Source organism: Heptranchias perlo, chromosome 3 (assembly GCF_035084215.1).
Source record: "Heptranchias perlo isolate sHepPer1 chromosome 3, sHepPer1.hap1, whole genome shotgun sequence".
NCBI lineage: Eukaryota > Metazoa > Chordata > Chondrichthyes > Hexanchiformes > Hexanchidae > Heptranchias > Heptranchias perlo.
In genome coordinates, this window is record NC_090327.1 from 99,254,458 (window position 1) to 99,268,201 (window position 13,744).

Consider the following 13,744-nt stretch of genomic DNA (forward strand, 5'->3'; position numbering starts at 1 on the left):
GAAAAAGTCTTTGGAGTAGTGGGTAATACACTAAAAGTATCCAGTCAGCGTGAGGCCTCGTATAAAGCAAATCAGATCCTTACGGCATTTCGGGCATTTGATTGCAAACAAACAGTTGAAGTGCATGATAATTAAGTTTACATACACCACCCAGCAGGGCCAGGGAGGGAGAAGAGAGAGGCAATGGTTTTAGTTTGCAGGGAATGTCTTAGTTTCACAGGACTTGAGCGTGCACTGATCAGTGGCACATGCAGTTCAGTGTTGACAAAAGCAAGGTACTGCATATTGGAAATAAAAAATAGGAGGAACAGACCCCTGGGGTACCCTACTCGTACCTCTTCTAATTTCAACCATAACTCCCTTCCCTTTAAATAGTTACTAATTCACATTCACACTTCACTTATGACAAACACTGACCTTAACAACAACAATCACAACAACTTGTATTTATGTAGCACCTCTAACATAATAAAATGTTCCATGGTGCTTCACAGGAACATTATCAAACAAAATTTGACACCAAGCCACATAAGGAGATATTACGACAGGCAAAGGTAGAGTTTAAGGAGCGTCTTAAAGGAGGACAGAAAGGCAGAGAGGTTTAGGGAGGGAATTCCAGAGCTTAGGGCCTAAGCAGCTGAAGGCACGGCCGCCAATGGTGGAGCGATTAAAATCGGGGATGCTCGAGGCAAGAATCGGAGGAGCACAGAGATTTTGGAGGGTAATAGGGCTGGAGGAAGTTAGAGATAGGGAGAAGCGAGGCCATGGAGGGATTAGAAAACAAGGATGAGAATTTTAAAATCGAGGCATTCCCAGACCGGGAGCTAATATAGGTCAGCGAGCACAGGGGTGATGGGAGAACAGGACTTGGTGCAAGTTAGGATATAGGCAGCAGAGTTTTGGATGAGCTCAAGTTTATGGAGGGTGGAAGATGGGAGGCCAGTCCAGAGAGCATGGAATAGTCAAGTTTGGAGATAATAAAGGCATGGATAAGGTTTTCAGCAGAAGATGAGCTGAGGCAGGGGCAGAGAAGGGCGATGTTACGGAGATGGAAGTTGGCGGTCTTGGTGTTGGAGCGGATATGTGGTCGGAAGCTCATCTCAGGGTCAAATAGGACGCCAAGGTTGTGAATGGTGTGGTTCAGCCTCAGATAGTGGCCAGGGAGAGGGATGGAGCCGATGGCTAGGGAACGGAGTTTGTGGCAGGGACCGAAGACAGTGGCTTCAGCCTTTCCAATATTTAGTTGGAGGAAATTTTTACTCATCCAGTACTGGATGTCAGACAATCAGTGTGATAAATCAGAGACAGTGGAGGGGTCGAGGAAGTTGGTGGTGAGGTAGAGTTGGGTGTGCTCAGCGTACATATGGAACCTGACATTGTGTTTTCGGATGATGTCGCTGAGGGGCAGCATGTAGATGAGAAATAGGAGGGGGGCCAAGGATGGATCCTTGGGGGACTCCAGAGGTAACTGTGTGGGAGCGGGAAGAGAAGCCATTACAGGTGATTCCCTGGCTATGACTGGATAGATAGGAGTGGAACGAGATGAGCGCAGTCCCACCCAGCTGGACAACGGAGGAGAGGCGTTGGAGGAAGATGGTGTGATCAACTGTGTCAAAGGCTGCAGACAGGTCAAGAAGGATGAGGAGGAATAGTTTACCACGGAGGTCACAGACACATAGGACGTCATTTGAAACTTTGATAAGGGCCGTTTCAGTACTGTGGCAAAGCGGAAATGTGATTGGAAGGATTCAAACATGGAGCTGCGGGAAAGATGGGCACAGATTTGGGAGGCGACAATACGTTCAAGGACTTTGGAGAGGAAAGGGAGTCTGTAAAGCAATCTCTTGTGTATTATTTTATCAAAGGAATTTTAGAAATCTTGGTACCCTTTCACTGCACCATTTGGCTTTCCCTTGTCAAATTGGCTCTCACCTCTTTAGAAAAGTAAGATTGGTCAGACACAATCTACCCCTTCTAAAGCCAGTTGCTGAGTTTAGCTGAATTAACCTTTTTTCCTTTGGATAAACATTGTTTCATTTGGTGCAATCAATATTAGTCCAAGTAATCCTGAGCTTTCCAATGGAGAATGCTGCCATTTATTGTAGTTGGAAAGGCAAACAAGGTTCCACTAGATGGAAGCCTGGATTTACTAAATAACTTGGGAGAGTTTTCAGATACTGGGCCGGAAATTGCTTAAAAAAAGAACGGTAAGCCCAACATTGCTCACTGTTGTTAGTGGCGAAATCGAAAAGCAAGTTCCGGCATTCTCACATGTACAGTGAAACAGGGAAATCCAGAACTTGCTCCTCCTGGTTTGCCGGCGATTTGACAGCTTCGCATTAAAGGGACATCGCCGACTGGAATCAGTTGAAACAATGGACCAGCACCCACTTGCTCGTATGCCCAGCTGGAAAGTAACTAATATCACCACAAAATAAGTACGCTTAAAAATACAAGGTCTAATCTAAGTATTAACAGCGTGGTTAGTCTTAATGACTGCCAAAGAACTAAAAATTAACTTTTAAAAAATGTGAGGTCTCATTACTCCTTATTTTAATTGTTTTTGGTTATTAAAAAAAGTTAATTCAAAAAAATTATTTTTTTACTTCTTCCTTCTGTCTCTCTTTATTTAATTTGATTATTTCTTACCCTCTCTTTTCTCACTGTCTGTAACTGCTTTTACAAATGATTTTAGTGTTGTACCTTTCACTTCCTGGATTTTATGTTGCAACTTGCAGAAACTGTTTGCAACTTGTCAAAAATATTGCAATCTGGTCGAGGGGAGAGTGATCCTCTCCTCCAGGGTCCTGGTTTCTCTGGAGCTAACGCTGGGCTCTTCTCCACTTCCTATTAGAGGAAGTGCACCCAGTAAACACTGTGGTAAGTTAGTGGGTTAGTATAAATCTATGGAGCAGTGAGCACTGTGGGTCCGCCACTCCGAGCAATTTCTGGGCCAATATTTGCTTCAATACATACATCAGTCGCTTTCAGTTTTAGTGAAGATAGCTGTTTCAATACTTATACAGTAGAAATTAAAACAATAAATAAAAAGAAAAGGTGGGCCTATTGTGTAGCCCTTAAGTTACCAATTGTGATTGAACCATGTGTAAAATAAAGCAGTGAGGAAAAAGCTAGTATAAGCATTACCATAAAGTAAGCAAGAAAAGTTTAAATTGGTTTTGTAATTACTTTCAGACCAAATTCAAAAAGTAAATCTACGAGCATTGACATTAGCCTAAATATGGAAAGGCTTCAGTTTTCAGTTTAACTGTAGCTAGTTAAAGTGCTTGACTGAAATGTTCATAATGTAAAATGACCTATATAATGAGAAAAGTGTGAAAATATATACTTTTTTAAGTTTGCCTTACTCCACATAACATGACTAACCCAGGTTGTCCAAGGAGGAAAGTTATAATGGTGCTTTTAATCTTTGGCTTTATTGTGACTTCACCCTCTGATTTTCCCTTCCCATATCCTTTGGCTGGTCCTCCTCTCTTATACTGTAAGACAACAGCAAAAACCTGTGTCAGCTCGGTGTCGGTGTGTCCAGTTCAAAAGTATTTGTCTGCAATCCACAGACTTCAATGGGATGTAAATGATTGGCAAGTACAACAGACCACTCAACTCCTGATGACCAATGCCTGAAATGTTTACCATGAAAACCTAACTTTGATGTGGAATTTGAAAGGTTATTTTTCTAGGGTGCAGGGGGACTGCCAGAAAAATGGGAGGACAACCTCCTGGGGTGTGGCCCATGTCATCTGATCAAGCCTGGAAAGGTAAGCCAGTGCAGGCTTATGTCCATTTCATGCTGCTAGGACTGGTACTCTGTCCTTGGGATCTGGAGTGTCAAAGGATTGCCATTCTAGCCCGAGTGTACCAGAAGAACTGCTTATGTGATATTGGTAGGAACTGAATAAAAGGCACCAATGATAAGAGCACTGGTTTGTAGTTGACTTATATGGTCTGGTGCTAGTGACCTTGCCATTTCCCCTGGCCTCTACTCCCATGGTCTCTATTACTGACAAGGGCAACTCTGACTAATTCCTTGTATCACTCACCACGCATCTAACCCCCTTCCAACCCCATTTCCTCCTGTGTTCTACCCTGGAATGAACTCTCCCCAAATCACAGACAACTGCACTTTCTAAATCCCAAATGCCGAGCCTAAGGCACTCCATTTGCCATGCTTCTCCAGCTGTTGATCTGCTTAACCACTCCTTCATGTCCATTTTCTATGCCTTTGCCCCAGGAAAAGCTTTATTCTCTCCCATCACAGTCAGTCCCCTGGTATGGCCTCCATCTTTGTTCCCTTGAGACCAAGGGGCACAAATGAGTGTATGTGGCACAAAACTGGTTCAGCCAACCAGCACCAGAACTGGCTGGATTACATCAAGCACTATTGAGCTGCACTCTCCTCTGCCAAAACCACACACTGCTCCAGAATCTTCCTGGAGAGCAAAGATAACCTCCAGTTTCTTTTCTTCACTAGCAACTGTCTCCTTAATCCCCTCTCCCCTGCCCGCTCCACCCTCACCTCCAACAAATGAGAAGAGCTCACCAACCCCATCCCTTACCATTGTCTCAGGCTGAACCAGACTGTTTGACCCCAAGCTGAGCCTACGACCCCACGACCCCACGAACAAGATCGCCTACTTTAACCTTCATAACTGCCCCAGCCTCAGCCCATCTGCAGCTGAAACCCTCATACATTCGTTTGTCACCTCTAGAATAAACTATTCCAATGCTCTTCTGACCAGCCTCATTCTTCACCCTCCGTAAACACCAGCTCATCCAAAACTCTGCTGCCCGTTTCCTATCCCACACCAAGTCCTGCTCACTCGTCATCCCTCTCCTTGCTCATCTAAATTGACTCTCAGTCCTCCAAAGCCTCAAATTTAAAATTCTCATTCTCGTGTTTAATTCCTTTTATGGTTGCTCTCTGTCTATGTAACCTCCTCCAGCCCACAACCCTCCCCTCCTGAACTCTGACTCTGGCCTTTTGTGCATATCCCCTCCTTTCGGCCCACTATTCACGGCCATGCTTTTAGCTGTCTAGGCCCAGGTTCTGAAATTTTCTCCCTAAACCCCTCCACCCCCCTCTCCTTCTTTAAGACCCTTCTTAGAACCCACCTATCTGACCAAACTTTTGTTCTGCCCTCCTAATATTATCTCCTTTGCTTCAGCATCCATTTTTGTCTGATTACGCCTCGGTGAAGCGTCTTGGGATTTTTTTTCTACGTTAAAAATACTATATAAATACAAGATGTTGTTGATAGGCCAACTGCATGAAGCTGTGATGTCTCTGGAGAGTGCAACCCTCTTTAAAGGTTTACAAAATAAGTGAGACTAAAGAAAGAGAAGCTCTCCCATAAATAGTTCCTTGAGCTGGTGGTGCATATTTTGAAGTTGATTTTTCCTGATGGGTAACACCTCCAAGTCCGGGGCATGTAGCTGTAGACCTTCCTGGCTACGTGCAGCCATAAAAAATGGAGGACCTAGAGTGACTTGGGTTTGCCTGACTGTTCAGCAAAGAGACTATTTTTTTGGCTCAGAAAACTGGTTTAATATATAGAATTGTTCTTTCAAAAGTACTCTATGTTCTAATAAGACAAGTTTTTTCATCTGGTAGAAGACTTCCTTCAGATGACTGTTCAGAATCGCAGTACTTCGGAGATGTGGCCTTCATGGCCTTCCAACCCAAGGAACAAAACATTAATTTCCACAGGCCTAGTTGGGGTTCCTTTTGCAGTTGCAAAGAGTCATACCCATAGGGATTAAGTGCCCTCAGCCTGGAAGCACCACTTTGGGGAGAGAGGCCATGTCCACCCAACTGTGAAATGTCCTGCAGATCCATCCCCTGCAACACAGGCGGCATGGGTGAATTTTAGTTCCAAAAGAGGCACATTATAACAAATGTACGGGTCAGGTACATCACCCAATTGGGTTGTTTTTTTCCTTTTCGATATGAATTCCTAAATGAGGGGAGAGGAATTGGCTCATTTTAGATCATGTCGGGACATACCCACTGTTGCTTTCTTGGGTGATAGAGATGGTGTCCCTTAGATCAGGAATGGAGATTCTTTACATTCTTCATAGTACAGGCTGATTCTGCTTTATCTTGGATCTGAGGGACTTGAATTTCCCCTTTTGTGGGAGTTTAAGATAGCTTCTCTTCAACGTATTCTTGCAGTGCACCCATTTCCTATGATTCAGAAGAAACAGTGCCCAGTGCTAGACGGTGTTCTGTGTTTGTCATGATGTTATACCTAATGACATTTCTGTATCAGAGGCATTGCATCAGCTACAATTATACTCCAGTTGAAATCTGAATCTGATATCTGACCACAACTTTCCATGTATGTGGCTGTCAGTGGTCTTGTATGTAGTGGTGTAATAGTATGAATCTGCTACTGGACCTATGGCTAGTGTAAATTAGGCAGTAATTTTGTAACAAAATGGAGGAATCTCTTCTATTTGTTCCCTTGCTGCAATAATACAATATTTTAAAAAGGTGGTTCAAAATGAAGAAATGGATGCACTTGCTTTTTCACTCATAATTAGAGGTGAAATCTCAGAACTGTTTGAAGCAATTAATTTAAATCATGGGAAATATACCACGGTCTCATTCTTGCACCTTTTTGATGTATGAGTTTGCAAATTGCCGTTTAATTCTAATAACCAATTGATAGTAATAAAGCAGGTCTCCTCATTAGTTAAGCACTTTAAAGGAACTCTATCCTTGTGATCTTTCCCAATTGACTCCTGGGCTAATCCTATGGTACAGGCAGCTGTTGGATTTATTTGAAGAATGAAGATTCTATAAGGTGGATGCTGTTTCTGGAATTCTTTCATTATAGGATTATAATTGAAATGTAACCAAAACATTTCACTGCAACAGAAATGTACCCAATGATGTTATTCGCACAAAGATGCAATGAAAGTCATTAATATAGAGAGAAAACTAATTTGGTAATTTAAGCTTTTGGTTACAAATGGCTTTCGACTCTAGTGTGAAGATTAACTGTATGTGTTATATATCTTTGGACTGTAAATCTAAGAACTTAAAAAAAAATTTGCTTCTTCACATGGCACAAACTTTTTGTTGGCAATGCAGAAAATATTTTTTTTAATTCTCATTGTTTTAAAAGACAAAAAAATGTGTAACTACATCCCAACTGAGTCATTATACCATTTTTATATAACAATTTTTGTGTTATTTACTGTTAGAGTTTGAAATTCTATGCCTATAATTTCTTTTGGAATTGAACAATGCAGCTATTGACTCTTGTACTTCCAGTGTTTTCAAGATGCTATTTTGCAATTGTAACCATTTAAGGTTAGAATTATTATGAGAGATCTTACAATCATAGTAAATATTCTGTATATGACTTTTCTATATTTCCTCTTCACTAATCCTTTCTGTATCCCAGGTGGATAGTGCACCCAAGCCTGCAAACAGAAACCAATTAAAATTCAATGGGATGATGCTGGTTTTTACCCATAATTCACAGCAGGTTTTTTGCTCACCAATCCTTGTTTTCTCGGGAGATTTGCCGTGTTTTTGAAACTCTTCTAATGCTGCATTTTCAGAGGACCTCACTATTGGGAAGATTTAAATTTGACCTCAAATGCAGCTCCATACTTGGATGTATCTGCTTTACAGGAAAACCATCAGAGCCAGCATCCTCCAACCTCACAGCCTTCCACATCCAGAGAGAATTGGGCAACTAGCATCCTTTCACGTCTTTCTGTCCTTTGTAACATGCAGTGTCCTTGCCCTCAGTCAGTATAGCCTGCCTTACATTGCTAGGTAACATAGGCTTTTCTAAGTCTTTCCTAAAGTACCTGAAGGTCTGGATCCTCCTACAAATTTAGGTTCACTAATTTAGTTTGTGAATGTACCAATCTGTACAAATTGTTAATGGGGAAGAGAGGTCTAGGGAGAATGTCTGAGTCTTTGAGCAGTTCTGTTTCAAATAGGGGCCACGCCTTTGAACTGGTATGAAAGCTGCTCCCAAGATGCTGGGAAATCTGCACCTCCACCTGTACCATGGTTTCCTGTGGTCAGCTCATAATGGTCCAGCTCTCAGGCTGGTTTGAAATTGCAACTCTTCTCTGCGCGCCCCCCCCCCCCCCCCCCGCCCACTTTACTGTTTGCAGTGAAGTCACTCCAGGACATTCCCTATAATTAATGCTGCTGGACTGGCCTAACATGGAGGGATCCTAGGGCTTCCTTGGCAGCAATAAAAAATTGTGTTCTTGTAAATAAATTTGAACTGTAAGAGTTGTTTTCTTCTGTCAAAAGAGGGGAAATTAAACCAAAAGTATCTGCATATACTTTCCTTCACCTTTGAAGGATTTGCAGTAGCTCACTAGGAATATTAGCCCTAAACCTGTCATCTCTGAACATGCCATAGTAGGGGACCTGGCAGTGGCAGGTGCCTTGCTATGGGAGTTATTTTTCCATTTCTTGCAGAAGGCCTCTGTTGTTTGGATCCCTCCCACATCTTTGATAAAACCCCCTCAATGGCTGGCACTCTGGGTCAGTTCATTCAACTAAGTGTGAAAACACAGGCAGCAATGGCATTCTGTGGTATACACCATCCATACACGGACACTGAATCCACAGATGTCGGATTTATTCTCCCACATTTGAACTTTCACAAAGTATTCCTGTTACATTAAGTGGTTACTTTACTTGTGACAGTAATACATTAGTGCTCCTGCAACCTGGAAGTTGCTTATAACCTGTGCTGATTGCATCAGTAAGCAATGCCTCCCAAAAAACTTGCTATAAAATCTTTGTATTACCTGCTTGGTAAATGCATCAACAGATTTTGGAGCCCTGCTATCGCTCACTGTATTTAGAATAAGAGATGCTGATCTTTATTGCCTTTCAGTGTCCATTTGCACTCGCTTCATGGGGAAATTGAATACTATTTAAAGCTTTATAGTTTCCATACGGGAAACCTTTAACAATCTTCAGGGAAAGACTTCCTGAAGTTATTTATGTCTAAGAAGGCAGAGCTCCACGTCTTCTGCGGATTTGGGTTCTTCTCCCTATGTGTATAGTGACCAGTTCCTTTCCATTAGTTTAATAGGATAATGTCTGTAAATGCACTTCTTGCACTTCCAAGAATGGGGATGAAAGGAAGATCAACTGTACATTTTCCTCTCCCTGCGACGACTCTTCGTCAATTGCTATCGTCAATCTGGAGACTAGTGGCCTTAATATTGAATATCTCTGGATCCCAAGCCAGTTTACTAATCTGAGTGACCCTCCCCATCTGGGTCGCTGCCTTTCCTTCCATTATTCTATTAACAATTCGCACATTACCTGCCCTTCGATTCTCAAATGATATGTTCGCAATACCAATCCTCATTTGAGCTGTGTAAAAATCCACATTTCAGACCATTTCAGTCTTCTACATGGTGCTGTATGCAGGATCCGGATTTCACACCCATATAAAGTTATTAATTAAACATAGCATTTCATCTTAATGTGTCCTGTCAGATCAATTTTTGATCCAACTTGCCACTTTCCCTTGGATCCCATGGGTTTGTACTTTTTTGACCAGTCTGCCTTGTGGGACCTTGTCAGATTAAACTGTCAGTTGACTTGTTAAACTATTCATTTCTTCATACAATCATAGAAAATTTATGGCACAGAAGGAGGCCATTCGGCCCATTGTGTCCCCGCCGGCCGAAAATGAGCCACCAAGCCTAATCCCACTTTCCAGCACATGGTCTATAGCCTTGTAGGTCATGGCACTTCAGGTGTGCATCCAGGTACTTTTTAAATAAGTTGAGAATTTCTGCCTCTACCACCCTTTCAGGCAGTGAGTTCCAGACCCCTACCACCCTCTGGGTGAAAACATTTTTCCTCAGCTCCCCTCTAATCCTTCTACCAATTACTTTAAATCTATGCCCTCTGGTTATTGGACGCCTCTGCTAAGGGAAATAGGTCCTTCTTATCCACTCTATCTAGACCCCTCATAATTTTGTACACCACAATTAAATCACCCCTCAGCCTCCTCTGTTCCAAGGACAACAACCCCAGCCTATCCAATCTTTCCTCATAGCTAAAATTCTCCAGTCCTGGCAACATCCTCGTAAATCTCCAGTGCAATTACATCCTTCCTGTAACGTGGTGACCAGAACTGTACACAGTACTCAAGCTGTGGCCTAACCAGTGTTTTATACAGTTCCAGCATAACCTCCCTACTCTTATATTCTATGCCTCCTTAATCACCTTATCTACCTGTCCTGCTACCTTCAGGGATCTGTGGACATGCACTCCAAGGCCCCTCACTTCCTCTACACACCGCTCAGTATCCTTCCATTTATTGTGTATTCCCTTGCCTTGTTTGCCCTCCCCAAATGCATTACCTCACACTTCTCCAGATTGAATTCCATTTGCCACTTTTCTGCCCTCCTGACCAGTCCATTGGTATTTTCCTGCAGTCTGCAGCTTTCCTCCTCACTATCAACCACATGGCCACTTTTTGTATCATCTGCAAACTTCTTAGTCATGCCCCCTATGTTTAAGTCCAAATCATTAATATATATCACAAAAAGCAAGGGATCTAGTACTGAGCCCTGCGGAACCCCACTGGAAACATCCTTCCAGTCACACAAACACTCGTGTAGACCATTACCCTTTGCTTCCTGCCACTGAGCCAATTTTTGATCCAACTTGCTACTTTCCCTTGGATCCCATGGGTTTGTACTTTTTTGACCATTCTGCCATGTGGGACCTTGTCAAAAGCCTTGCTAAAATCCATGTAGACTACATCAAAAGCACTACCCTCCTTGTTACCTCCTCAAAGTTCAATCAAGTTAGCCAGACGCGACCTTCCCTTAACAAATCCATGCTGATTGTCCTTGATTAGTCCGTGCCTTTCTAAGTGACTGTTTATCCTGTCCCTCAGAATTCATTCCAATAATTTGCCCACCAAGTTTAGACTAACTGGCCTGTAATTACTCGTCTATCCCTTGCTCCCTTTTTAAACAATAGTACAACGTTAGCAGTCCTCCAATCCTCCGGCACCATGCCTGTATCCAGTGAGGATTGGAAAATGACGGTCAGAACCTCCGCTATTCCCTCCCTTGCTTCTTTTAACAGCCTGGGATACATTTCATCCGGCCCTGGTGATCTATCTACTTTCAAAGATGCAAGTCCCCTTAATACTTCCTCTCTCACTAAGTTTATCCCATCCAATATTTCACACTCCTCCTCCTCAACTACAATGTCTGCATCGTCCCTCTCTTTTGTGAAGACAGACGCAAAATATTCATTAAGAACCATTCCAACATCTGCCTCCACATATAGGTTAACTTTTTGGTCTCTAATATGCCCTACTCTTTCCTTAGTTATCCTCTTGCTCTTAATGTATTTATAAAACATCTTTGGGTTTTCCTTGATTTTACTTGCCAATATTTTTTCATGCCCTCTCTTTTCTTTCCTAATTTCCATTTTAATTTCACCCCTGCACTTTTTATACTCCTCTAGGCTTTCTGTAATATTGAGTTCTCTGTGTCTGACATAAGCTTTCTTTTTCTGTCTTGTCTTATTTTACCCTGTATGGTCCTTGACATCCAGGGGGCTCTAGATTTGGCAGCCCCACCCTTTTTTTTGTTTACTCTACAACCCTTGAATCTTCCCCTTGAATGCCTCCCACTGCTCTGACATTGATTTACCTTCAAGTACCTGTTTCCGGTCCACTTTTGCTAAATCACTTCTTAGCTTAGTAAAATTGGCTTTTCCCCAGTTGAGAACTTTAACTCCTGTTCTATCTTTATCCTAGTCCATAACTATGCTAAAACAATTACTGTCCTGATTTTGTTCTTACTGGTGAAGTCTGCAAATCGGTCAACGTTTTCAATCGGAATGCTATCAACTTGTAGTTTGCGCTGTTCCATCGCTACTTCAGTTTAGTTTGATGCCAACCATTGTTTTCATTTTCTTGATTTTTGGCCCATCTTCTAAACTTATTGGTTGGACCATCTACTGTAAGCCTCCTGCTGACTCTTTAATATTCACCACATCATCATTAGATGCTCTGTAGCCTTCTATTCACCACAAGTCAGGAGGTTGTGGGTTCCATCAATGTCTCACCAAATGTTGCACAGGATGGGGAAAGTATGTATCCTTGTCTCGTCCTACATTACACCATTATCTATCCTATGGTTGAGTAAAAGAAAAAACTTGCAGTTTTGACCAGTTAAACTGCCTTTGGTGCTGTTGTTCGAAAGAAAATTTTTGCCCCGGACACCAGGGAAACTCCCTGCTCTTATTTTGAATAGTACCATGTAAGTCCACCTGAATTGGCAGATGGAGTTCAGTTTAACTTCTCATCAGTACTTCTGACAGTGCAGTACTCCCTCAGTACTGCACTGAAGTGTCAGCCTAGATTATGTGCTCAATTCTGACATGAGGCTTGAACCCACAACCTCCTGACTTGTGCATGCTGCTGCTTCCCTTATAGTTATAGGATGATTCAGATATCTTGCACCAGAATTTACTGTAGCCAATGAACGCATGGCGTCCACCGTTAGTTAGACTTGCTCTTGCCCGTTTAATCTTGATATTTTGCGCTGCCAGTTGCTAGATGTGTGAGATGGAGATAAATTGGGCATCTGGGATCTGAGTGAACAGGGCTAGCAACTGTGTATCTCCTTAACCAATCAGATTGAAGGATTGTGAAATTAACAGCACAAGGACTTAGAAGGAAGTGTAAATTAGAGTGGGTGAATTCAATGTCAGATCAGGTACAATTGTAAACAATTTTACAACACCAAGTTATAGTCCAACAATTTTATTTTAAAATTCACAAGCTTTCGGAGGCTTCCTCCTTCCTCAGGTGAATGTCAAGAAATCCTCGAACCTCTCGCATTTATAAATCACAGAACAATACCTGGCGATTACAGATAGTCTTTTCAACTGCCCGTAGCCAAGGCAACCAAAGTGTTCAGACAGATAGGTGTTACCTACAGGGCCACCGAATATACAAACGGCCAGAACAAAAAAAAGAGAGGTAGAAACATCCGGAAGGAAAAGACAGCAATTGACCCGTTATATTAAAAACAGAAAATTTTTGTTCGCTGGTGGGGTAACGTGTAGCGTGACATGAACCCAAGATCCCGGTTGAGGCCGTCCTCATGGGTGTGGAACCCGGCCACCAATTTCTGCTCGACGATTTTGCGTTGTCGTGTGTCTCGAAGGCCGCCTTGGAGCACGCCCACCCGAAGGTCGGTGGCTGAACGTCCCTGACTGCCGAAGCATTCCCCGACCGGGACGGAACCTTCCCGTCTGGCGACTGCTGCGCGGTGTCCGTTCATCCGTTGTCGTAGCGTCTGCATGGTCTCGCCAATGTACCATGCTTTGGGGCATCCTTTCCTGCAACGTACAAGGCAGACAATGTTGGCCGAGCCACAGGAGCATGAACCATGCACCTGGTGGGTGGTGTCCTCTCGTGTGATGGTGGTATCTGTGTCGATGATCTGGCATGTCTTGCAGAGGTTACCATGGCAGGGCCGTGTGGCACCGTGGACGCTGCTCCCCCGAAAGCTGGGCAATTTGCTGCGAACGATGGTCTGTTCGAGGCTGGGTGGCTGTTTAAAGGCGAGTAGTGGAGGTGTGGGGATGGCCATAGCGAGATGTTCGTAGTCATTGATGACATGTTGAAGGCTGCGGAGAACATGGCGTAGTTTCTCCGCTCCGGGGAAGTACTGGACGACG

At 43.0% G+C, this 13,744-nt stretch overlaps 1 protein-coding gene across 3 annotated transcripts in view; it reads left to right on the top strand.

The window, feature by feature from the left end:
- Positions 1–13,744, top strand: part of fbxl2 (F-box and leucine-rich repeat protein 2) — a 180,942-nt gene that overhangs the window by 160,473 nt on the left and 6,725 nt on the right. The gene's annotated exons all lie outside the window — the stretch shown is intronic.